Here is a 12,325-nt window from a genome sequence, read left to right on the forward strand (position 1 = left end):
TAAGCACCTACAGTCTTCACAGTCATAAAGGAGGGCTGGGAACTTCCAAGAAGAATCAAGTTTAAAATACCTTTAAACAGCTTGTTATTAGACCGATAGAGCAGGGGTGGCCAACCTGTGGCTCCGGAGCCCCATGCGGCTCTTCAGAAGTTAATATGCGGCTCCTTCAATAGGCACCGACTCCGGGGATGGAGCTACAGGCGCCGACTTTCCAATGTGCTGCGGGGGTGCTCACTGCTCAGCCCTTGCCTCTGCCACAGGCTCTCGCACATGCATGGGAATGAAAATTGTCTGTAATTAAATTATTACAAAAGGCCAAATGATATTGGGGGATATAGTTGTGTTTTTAGGTCAGGCTTGTATTTGGTGAGGCACAATAGCAGCAAACAATTGTATGCTGTGTAAATGTAGACCTCAGCTTTAGAGGTTGGTGTGGGTCTTACAGACTATATTTTTAACCCACTGAGGATTGATTTTCAAGCCCCTTAGGTTTATATCCTTACTTGTGAGTCCTTTCATTTTGTCATTAATCATCTCATTTCACTGTTAGTTTTGCTTTTCACTCCTTGGTCTTTTTCTTGCTGGTAAATTGGATCCCTTGAACTGTTTGTGCAGTGTTTATTTTCTGAGGCTGCTATACTTTAAGTTCAACTTCTGAACTGAATGTTCATGGAAACCTCTAAAGTATAGTATGCTCCATGGGATCCCTGATTCTTAGATCCCGAAAGGTACGCTTCCTCCGCTTCAGACCCAGGTGTGTGCTCATCTATTTCCTGTTTATCTTTCAACATGAATGTCTGCATTCTTTTGTAAGAAAAGATAAAGTGTTTAGCTCTGCTAATAAGGATAGGATTGACTTCCTACTGGGCTTATTAATGCAGTACTCAGCTAACAGTTTAATTGGCAAACCTAGTAGAGGCTATTTTCCTTTACAAGTCTGAAAACTGGAAGTTGCCTTTCTTGTAGAGAGCTAGAGCAATGGTTCTGTATGAAATTGTTTGTATCAGAAAGGCTGGGGATACATAGTTGGGTCAAATTAATCCCTGGTGTAACTCCAGTGGCTTCTGTGGAGTTATTGTGCCAGGGATGTTTGGAGGGATCTGAAAAACTGAAATTTTAAACTGGTAGCACATTGCACTGTCTGAGCTTACTTCATCCTGATTGCCACAGGTGGTGGAAATTGCATCCCCTTTGCACCGGTCGGAGCAGCTATGCATGAGGGGCTGTTCACCACTAGGGGAGGGCAGGCAATGTTTGGGAGTTCTGTTAGGGGAGAGCACCTTTCAAATGCAGACAAGATCCCATAGGAGCCCCTCTGTCTAAAGTTCCCTTGGCCACTGCAGCCATATCCCTTGTCTGGCCAGTGCTGGTCATTTTGGGAGATGCACTGGCCAATTCCAGGACCCCTGCAGAGTGAGGATGTTGGTCACTGTGCACCACTACAATTCCCCATGGGGGGTGGGGGGGGTGGAACTAGGGGTGCTGCACACCCTGTCTTGAAGTAATAATAACAACTAAATGCATGGCTTCCATCATATACAGTGTTTACAGTTTTGTTCAGTGGTGTTCAGCACCCCCACTATATTGCTCCAGTGCCCCTGGCCCACACAGGCTGAAAAAGCTGCTGACAAAGCCAGTATATGTGAAACCCTCCATTCGTTCTCTGTACCGATGGCCAACAATGGTAACATCCTCCTAGAGTCTGCTGGGGTGAGACTTTCAAAGATTAAAAATGGCTCATAGGCAACCAATTTCCATTTGAAGGTCAGTGAGAGTTGGCTACTTAACTGCCATTTGTGCCATTGAAAATCTCTCCTATGTCTCCAGTGCCTATCCGCTCCAATGTCCAGTGCATGGGCAAACAGTGATGTTCTGTTACCGTCATTATCTATCGTCCCTTGTACTGTCACTAGGGTTTATCAGTGGGTTCTCCAATGCTGTGTGTGCCCATTTTGTGCAATGTTCCTATATATATACATCCCAGTTTACTGCTATTCAGAATAATAATAGTAACTTAACTTACAGTGTCCAAGACACTCATAGAGATATTAATCATTAGATTTATTTAAAGTGCCCAAGTTAAATAATTGTTTGTCTTTGCAGTCATGCAAAAGTAGGGACCAGACAAGTTCAAAACCCTTCTTAGTTGGTCCTGGAAGTTAAAGGTAGGCTTTTTAATGTGGACTAAGAATATAGCAATAAATTAACCCCAGACCACGTTGTGTAGGGAGAGAATTTAGACACTGAAAATATGTAGTTCTTTTTTTTTTTCCTGCTTCTGATGCTTACTTGACTTAAATAGAGACTGGGAGTGGCTAAGTCATTATGCAAGGTAGCCTATTTCCCCTTGTTTTTTCCTCCCCCCCCCCCCCAGATGTTCTGGTTTAACTTGGATTTAAACTTGGAGAGTGGTCAGTTTGGATGAGCTATTACCAGCAGGAGAGTGAGTTTGTGTGTGTATGGGGGTGGGAGGGTGAGAAAACCTGGATTTGTGCTGGAAATGGCCCACCTTGATTATCATGCACATTGTAGGGAGAGTGGTCACTTTGGATGAGCTATTACCAGCAGGATAGTGAGTTTGTGTGTGGTTTTTGGGAGGGGGGTGAGGGGTTGAGAGAACCTGGATTTGTGCAGGAAATGGCCCAACTTGATTATCATGCACATTGTGTAGAGAGTTGTCACTTTGGATGGGCTATCACCAGCAGGAGAGTGAATTTGTGTGGGGGGTGGAGGGTGAGAAAACCTGGATTTTTGCTGGAAATGGCCCAACTTGATGATCACTTTAGATAAGCTATTACCAGCAGGACAGTGGGGTGGGAGGAGGTATTGTTTCATATTCTCTGTGTGTATATAAAGTCTGCTGCAGTTTCCACGGTATGCATCCGATGAAGTGAGCTGTAGCTCACGAAAGCTCATGCTCAAATAAATTGGTTAGTCTCTAAGGTGCCACAAGTTCTCCTTTTCTTTTTACTTGACTACTGTTTACTCGTGTTCTAGAGGATATCACGTTGCACTGGTACTTGGGATCCTAACTTGTCCCATCACTGCCACATGATGTTTCTTACCCCTCCCCCACTGCCATTTTTCCAATTTTAAGAACAGTTGTGCATGCACATGTGATGCGACATGACCTCTGATTTGTACTTGTGTAAAACAAGCGTTTAAATCTTTTTACAAAATGCATGTAAATTTTGTAATCTGTCATCTTACTTGGTAATAGAGCCGAGATTTAAATTATTATATAAATTTGTTCTTATACTGGAAATATGTTCACACTGTAGATTCAGGCACAACTCTCCTACTTACTGGTGCAATAATTTGAAAATTTACCAGTAAGTGTAAATACTGCACTGTCCGCCTCCTATAGCAAGAGTACACTAGCATTAGTACAACTGGCATGTTATCTTATGCATTGTGCAAGAAGCCACTACAATATTATTCAGATTCAACACACAAAAGCACATTGTTCACTCTTAGAGCTGATGGAAATTTTTGAAACTTACAGTTTTCCTGGATGGAATCTTTTTGTAGAAAAATTGTTGCTGTTTTTCGACCAGCTTATAGAATGATTTATATTTGTCCACAGTGCTGATGAAAATTTTTCTGGAAAAATGTTGAACATTTTCAACCAGTTCTGTCCATTAGGAATTTAAACATGGCAGGAGCACGAAGCCATAAAGGAAGGAGTCTGAACTCATGTTGTTATCCTTATGTACAGTAAATGCTGACTTCTGAAAACATTCAGGGATCAGGGCATCTTGCCAAAGTACCCTGAAGGAAGATCAACTGTTTTAAAGTGACAATGTACTAATATGCATAATATCATTTAGACCATCTAATAATCCTTCACTACATGAGTGGGTACCAATCCTGCTTAATGATGACTGCATCTACAGCTTGTACCTGTTTTCTTCATCTTCCACTGTGGGCCATTGCCCAGAAGATACTCAGGTTCTGAATGCTAATTTGGGAATGTTGCACTTTCTGAATAACATTCCAGTCTGTTGAAATTGAGTAATGGGACTGACATGACATTAATTTGGAAAGAGTAGGGAAAACAACGTTATTTCATTAGAAATCTGTACACGTAACTACAACAGGAAGGTGTGAATGAGTTAGCTGTCAGCACTGCCCAGTCCCTCAAACGCTCAGTCACAAAGTCAGGTACGGTATATATAAGACTTCTAATTTTACATTTTAACTGATAAAAAACAATAAAACATCCACAAAAAGAAAGAGAAGTTGGTATTTATCCAATAAACACCAGAACAACACTGGAAACAATCACTTGTGTATAAGGGCGTGTCTACACAGAACAGTAATGCATACTATGGAGGTGTCATTTCTAAAGTGCACTAATGTATTTCACATTAATTGGTCTGTGTGTAGACCCTGCTGGCGCACACTAAAGGCTTCCAAATGCACTTTTAACATATTGGTGTTTGCATCAGCACAACATTAAACATTACAAAGATTTCTCATTACAGCAGTATATACTGTCATGTTTCATGTATATAATATACATTACAATCATATATAAAGAGCTCTAAAAACTCCTGATTTTTGGACAGCCTACATAAAATTAAAAAATTGCTAAAAATACCCCCCACCCCAATGAAATTAATAAATTCCAAAAACCAGAAGCCCTCAATGTACATAAACTGAATTTAAAATACTTCATTACAGAGGTCTAACATAGCCAGAAGATGCACAGAAGTCAAAACTCTCCAGCAAGCTCTGTTGGAAATCAGTAGAGATCTACAGGTAGTGAAATGCCCACCTCTATCTAATTCACATCTGGCCATAGTTACCCGGACCCAATCGGCTGAAATAAAATATTAGCAGAAATAAAATATTAGCAGAAACTAGGATGGATTTATTTAAATCAAGTCAATTTGAATCACCAAGTGGAAAGCCTCAATTTAAATAACCAGTTTTAATCAGCTTTTCCATTTGTACTTCAGTTATTTTCTGAACAAAGGTGCATTTCTTATTGGTTGATATAACCATTAAAACATGTTGATTTACAACTAAATAGACCCTTTACACTAGATTTGGTACATCTTTTTGCTATCTAGGAGGACACACTATGTACATTTATTTAAACAATGATATAGCTTAATATTTTCAGATTCTTATTGTCCATTTTTAGTTTGTTAGAAAATGATGAATGATATACTGCTTATTTACTAGATAATTAACTTTTTGCTCATGATTTGTGTCAAGCTGCACTAGGATGGTAACTGGAATTTAATTAAACACAACAAAACCGCAAATGAAATTTATATTTATTAAACAACACAACCTTAAATATTTTAGATACATAAACTTCAGTATTTTTCCATGAGCTGGAAAGTAAGTTTACATGGTGGCTGGTGTCATAAATAATCATAACTTGAAAACTGAGCCAATCAGAGGTTAGGTAGGGAGAAGCTATAAAAGAAGAGAATGAAACCACCCAGGTGAGTTCAGTGGTGATGAGATACATGATGATGTCTCCTGGAGTCAGAGGCTGGGTCCTAGTGCCTGTCATGACTTTACCAATCTCTTGCACCTAGTCACACAGCCCCTGGGTCCCCACAGGATCAAGCCCTTAATACCGTACCTAACCTATTGTGCCATATTTATAAAGCTTGACCAGTTACATATTTTCCCCCTGTTTATTTCTTTAAATAGAAAAGCAACCTTTAACTCAAAGTTTTTGATAGAGGCTGATGGATTCAGCATATAAATTTTCTAATTGAATGTTTTAAGATATTATAATAAGTTTAGGCCTTAACATATTTTGTATTAAATTCAGATTTTGTTTTAAACAGGTTTATTTTTAAAAAGAAAAACTAGCTATAATTTAAATAACAAAATTAAAAAGTCAGATTTAAATTAAAAAACCCATATTTTTTTTTCAGAAAAAAAAATTGATTTTTATCCACCCTAAACTCCGAAGAAGACAGCGTTACTGCAAAGGTTATTTCATTGCCAGCAAATTGGCATGTCTGATATGGAAGCATCTTTTCTCTTTTAAGTTTTGCATCCTCGGAAGTGGTATTACTTCAAAGAGCAAATAGTAGTGTCGTCCTCCCCCCTTCCCCTCCCTCTCTCCCTCCCAGGGAATAGTAGGTCTTACAGTAAATATTTTCTTTGGTACCCTCTCACCACTTTCTGGCTACCAACTCAAAATTTCTCAATACCTGGGGCTTTGTCTACACTGGTGCACATACTCCATGCTTATGCCTGTTCCCCATACCATGCTGTATGTCCACATATGCTGTGCTGGACCCAGGTACATTTACACCTAGGGTGACCAGATGAAACAAAGAAAATATCGGGACACATGGGGGAAGCAAAAAAAAAAAAAAAGCGGCCGGAGTTGACAAAGCAAAAAAAAAACCAAAACGCTGGAGCGGCCAAAGCTGCAATATTGGGACAAATGGCGTCCCGACCGTGCATCAGTCAGGACATGGGACAAAGACCTAAAAATCGGGACAGTCCCAATTTTATTGGGACGTCTGGTCACCCTATGTACACCCATGTCCATATTGCTGCTGTACTGTTTCAGAGGTGGTATCCCAGGGTTCTGTGCATCACACAGAGACACTCTAGGAACTGCTTTGCTGTGTGCTCTTGGTACTGTCCCCAGTCATCACACATTTGCAGGTGCCAATTTGTGATGATATCTCCCCCCAGCTAAACTGGGTAGAAGACGTGGAGCAATGGGATGATGATGTGGTTGTGGTTCTGCTCCTGCTCCTTATTGTGAGACAAATGTTTATGTAGTGGAGAAGGCTATCAGTGAGATGCTGGATGGAATTTGCGCAGAACTTTGTGACATGTCGAAGATGGCTGACATTGAAGGTGAATGACAACTCATTCTGGTCCTATGGCACAGATATGGTGAATGCTGGTGTTGCCCAGGGGTGGACCATTCTTCTGGTGCAGAAGAACCAGCACAGTGTGATGGGATCACATTGATTTGGAACCTGGGATGACCAGCAGTGGCTTCAGAACGTCTGAAAGAGGAAATAGACCTTCATTGAGCTGCATGAAGATCTTGCACCACACCTCTGCATTGCCAGAACTCTCAGTTCAGGGAAGTCATACAGGTGCAGAAGCAGGTGACCATAGCCCTGTGGAAGCTGTCAACACCAAACAGCTATATGTCCACTACAAACCACTTTGGGATTGGAAACTCTACTGATGAGATCATGGTTGTGCAGGAGCCTCAAGTGTTTCATGACACTGGGCTGGAGTTCATTCAGTGACCCCTGCTCCAGACTCTGAAATTTTCTGGTACTGGTGTAGGTTCTTGCTGTTCTGGGTGAATTCGTGGAGGACAGTGTATTCTGATTACACACTGGTTAGCATCTGGGTGTAGTGGGTGTGCCAGGGGGCTGCTCTGGGAGCAGGAGCTGTATTCACCTGTATGGATTAAAAGAGTGATCTCTTTAGATTGGGTAGGGTCAGGCAGAAAAGGGCTCAGTGCATTATGGGAATGGGGGTGTGGAGGACTATTGAAACTCAAGACCTGGTACATGCCCTTTACCCCCCTCCACACTGCACACTGCCACGGGTACAGGGACATGCCACAGCCTGAAGCATGTACTTATCTACATCCCTCAGATATGCTAGCTTTCTCGCCCTCTACTCCGCTTCAGACACATGCTTCTGGGGTTTAAGTGTGGACAATACGGGATTATGGTGGCACAACCAAGCTCATGTACAGTTGCTAGTGTAGATGTAGCCTGAAATATCTTGATGAGATGGCATTTGTCCATGTGACAACTTTTTATTGCAGTTAAATGCAGGTGGTTAAGTTCCTAATACATTTGGATTTCTTTTAACTTTAGCCTTCCGTTTGTATTTCCTAGGTTTGCAATGTTTGTTTTGGGGATAATTACAATATTCTTATGATACTTCTTACCTGTAAAATACTAACCGGTACTTTAAGCGTTAATGCTAGTTTATCATATTTTTTGGTCTGCGAATATAAAATTAAATAAACTGTTTATATTATATAGTGACATGCATGCATGCAGTGGGCCAGATCCTGAGCGTTACTCCAAATGCATTTGAACATATGTGTTTCTGCTCTATTGGAGGCTAACATAGAAGGAGCACTCCACTCCCGCATGTATACCATGCATTCACGAAGCACCCTGGTCTTCTATCTCATTTTCCTACTGTGTCACAAGCTGCTCTGATTGTTATTTATTTTTTAGAGTTCAGTACTTCCTATACTGTGTAAGGCACTTTCCAAACCCCGAGGAAGACATGGACCCTGCTGAGAGAGTCACACCATCTGCCTACTTACCATGAAGTAAATAAGGCCTTGGACATTTAGGTGTTTCTGGGCCTGCTTTTGACAGATGTTGAACTCTTTACCCCTCCATCCCTCACCCCCCAGCTCCCACAGAATTCAATAGTATCTCTGTGTTAGGCTGTCTGTGAGTTACAGTGCACAATCACCTTAGCAAAGCTGACCCAATGTTCATTGGAATCAATGGAAAGTTTTCATTGACATTTGTCAAGGTTCCTCCCCCACTCTGAACTCTAGGGTACAGATGTGGGGACCTGCATGAAAAACCTCCTAAGCTTATCTTTACCAGCTTAGGTCAAAACTTCCCCAAGGTACAAAATATTCCACCCTTTGTCCTTGGATTGGCCGCTACCACCACCAAACTAATACTGGTTACTGGGGAAGAGCTGTTTGGACACGTCTTTCCCCCCAGAATACTTCCCAAAACCTTGCACCCCACTTCCTGGACAAGGTTTGGTAAAAAGCCTCACCAATTTGCCTAGGTGACTACAGACCCAGACCCTTGGATCTTAAGAACAATGAACAATCCTCCCAACACTTGCACCCCCCCTTTCCTGGGAAATGTTGGATAAAAAGCCTCACCAATTTGCATAGGTGACCACAGACCCAAACCCTTGGATCTGAGAACAATGAAAAAGCATTCAGTTTTCTTACAAGAAGACTTTTAATAAAAATAGAAGTAAATAGAAATAAAGAAATCCCCCCTGTAAAATCAGGATGGTAGATACCTTACAGGGTAATTAGATTCAAAACATAGAGAACCCCTCTGGCAAAACCTTAAGTTACAAAAAAGATACACAGACAGAAATAGTTATTCTATTCAGCACAGTTCTTTTCTCAGCCATTTAAAGAAATCATAATCTAACACATACCTAGCTAGATTACTTACTAAAAGTTCTAAGACTCCATTCCTGGTCTATCCCCGGCAAAGACAGAATATAGACAGACCCACAGACCCTTTGTTTCTCTCCCTCCTCCCAGCTTTTGAAAGTATCTTGTCTCCTCATTGGTCATTTTGGTCAGGTGCCAGCGAGGTTACCTTTAGCTTCTTAACCCTTTACAGGTGAGAGGAGCTTTCCCCTGGCCAGGAGGGATTTCAAAGGGGTTTACCCTTCCCTTTATATTTATGACACCATTAGTGAGCATTGGATCAGGTGCTTATATCATCCTAGCAACGTCTGTACTCCAAATACATGAAGTGAGTTGTAGCTCACGAAAGCTCATGCTCAAATAAATTGGTTAGTCTCTAAGGTGCCACAAGTACTCCTTTTCTTTTTTCAAATACAGACTAACACGGCTGTTACTCTGAAACCAAATACATTAGTTACATTTAATGGCAGTGTTTCAGCCAATGCAGAAAACTGTTGGAATTGCTTAATAAGAGAAGATTGTATTCTGAAGAGCTGATAACAGCGTCACCTGAGGTGACAGACCTCCCAGAATCATTGCAAATAGAACATCTGGCCTTGATTACCTACAGAGAGCTTATTCATTATGCAATAATAAAGTGTGGTTGGTTTTACGTTACAATTATCCACGTGCAGAGAGGGGACAAAGGGAGACGTTAACCATGGATTCTCCTTGAATCCTAACTATATCTTGGTATTGGAAAGAAATGATGTAATATTTTGTTTTAGTTAAATTGTATGGTATATTTTTGTGTCTTTGTTCTGATTGTACAGCACCTAGCACAGGGGGGTCCTGGTCCATGACTGTGGCTCATAGTTGCTACAGTAATACAATAAATACATAAAAATATTACCTTAATGACTGATATAAAGATACTTCAGATATTTTTCATTGTATTTATTTTCCCAGTATATTAAAACACACTTTTTAGAGATGGCTCTGGGTGCATATACTCTTTCTCAAAACCAAAATATTTCAAATATCAAATGTAACAATTACAAAAATAATAAATTCTCCCACAGTATCAAATAAGCAATGTATCCTCACCTGCCGCTCTTGTGCCCTTGCCCCCATGCTGCAGTCTAGGAAAACAGATGGAATTTTCACTATGGCCTGGAGGTCACCAGTCTTGGGTTTCATCATGCCAGCCAGGGAAGTGCATTCCACTCAGGGCTTTTCACTGCAAATATTTTGCCACCTGCCTTCTAGGGCAAACATTTCAAAAGTGTCCACTAATTCTGGGTGCATCACTTTTTCAGGGACCAGCCATCTCAAGCTGGCTACTTGCAAAACGAGTTACACCAAAAATCAGCTGCCCCTTTTGAAAAAGGGTGGCCCAGATATTTAAACCTGGAGTGTCTAGTCTGAACTCATCTGAGCTCATACACAGGGAAAGAGGCAATCTTTCAGGTAGTTAGGACCCAAGCCGTGACATGAATGTTTCATTTTAAAGGTAATAAATACACTTTCCATTCGTACAGAACCTTTTACCCAAAGATCTCTCAGTGTTTTACAAAGGTGGATTAGTATTATTGACCACATTATGTAGATAGGAAAAGTAAGCCAGTGTTGGGATCCAGGATTTTCTCTAAGTGAATCATTGACAGGAATAGAATTCAGTTTCCTGATCATTAGATAAAGCTGCCTTCCAAATATTTTGATGTTAGAACTATGTGATCCTCTGAATTGAATAAGTTTGCGGCACCTACGTTTAACAAAACTACTTTGAAGCACTTTGCAATCTAGTTCCTACATAATTCTCAGTATGCCCGTGGCTACTAAATTGGCAATAACTGTTTGTGCTGATTCCTATTTATTTTGAAAAGGTTTCTTTGGTATAACTTAATCCCTGGTTATTTGGAGAGAGGCTGTTTTATGTCAATGACCCCTGCAGGTTTTTCAATTAATTATGGGACAGGATTACAAGGCTGGTAGAGGGTCTTAGATGGGCTTCATCTCCTTGCACACCGGAGCACTGATGTAATGAAATATATAACATGTTTTTAGTCTCTGTAGTCATTGTTTTGGTATTCACAAAGCACCACTTGGTTTAATCATTCCTGATTTGCCACCCATTATGTGGCGAGCTCTTTGCTAGAGCTATGCCGTGCTCCTAATACATCAGCCAGCACATGATTTCTCTTTAAAATACTCCTCTTAACTTCTTTGTCTTCTGGTTATTTTATATTTGTGTTGCCTCACATGTGGGTATCATGTCATATCATATGATCCATGATGTGAACTGAAAACTCAGTGGGATAGAAGATGGTCTCATCTTGATGTGTGAGAATTCACTCCTGCAAATCTAGACACAGCAAGATAAGGCTATACCTCCCAGTCTTTGTATTTGTGTTTACCACCGCTTTACCTGAGTCATGCACAGATCAACAGGTAGAGTAATAAGTTACTTGTGCCGGCTGTGACTGTCTGGCCTTCTGCTGAGCTTTTCCTTTCCATGTGGACCAAGCACCCACTTAAAGTTTTCCTTACAACGTTTGGTTGTTTTGAAAAACAAGTTTCTGTTCATTGTCAAGTTTGGGTCAAATCCTGCAGTTGTTTCAGGATCCCATGGATCAGCAGGAGATTTTCCAAAGAATTTGGCCCTGTATGAGTAGCATTAGAGGGTTGGGGTAGGGTAATCTTAGCCAAATGAGAGACCTGTAAGTACGGGGGCCCCTAAGATGCCCTTGCCCCCGTAATGCCAAACTTCCACATTCTCTCATTAAGTAAAACAGAAAACCAACCAGAAGAAGGGCCTTGAAGCAACATTTTTTCTTTTTTTTTTTTGACAGCCCTAATAAGCCATATCTTATTTGCTCTTCTTCCCAGGCTTTACATGCTATGTCTGCTCAATACATTAAAAAGCATTGGCAAGGTAAAATACTTCATCTCTTTTGTGCTTCACATTGACGTGGAACATTCTGATCCAAACCCCAAAAAGATACACACTCTGCCCTCAGAATTGGGCATCGTTTCCAAGTCAGTGACCCTGACCCTCTGTTCTCATTGAAACTGGTGTCACTCAGGAATAATTCCATTGTGATCAGTGGAGTTACACTAGTGCAAAACTAGCATGGAGTCAATACCATGCCCAGTGAGTAT

General features: G+C 40.9%; 1 protein-coding gene across 2 annotated transcripts in view; it reads left to right on the plus strand.

Annotated features, from left to right (window-relative positions):
* The window catches only part of EGFLAM (EGF like, fibronectin type III and laminin G domains), a 128,808-nt gene that overhangs the window by 61,147 nt on the left and 55,336 nt on the right, over positions 1-12,325 (plus strand). The window lies entirely within an intron of this gene.

Source organism: Caretta caretta, chromosome 5 (genome assembly GCF_965140235.1).
Source record: "Caretta caretta isolate rCarCar2 chromosome 5, rCarCar1.hap1, whole genome shotgun sequence".
Classification (NCBI taxonomy): domain Eukaryota; kingdom Metazoa; phylum Chordata; order Testudines; family Cheloniidae; genus Caretta; species Caretta caretta.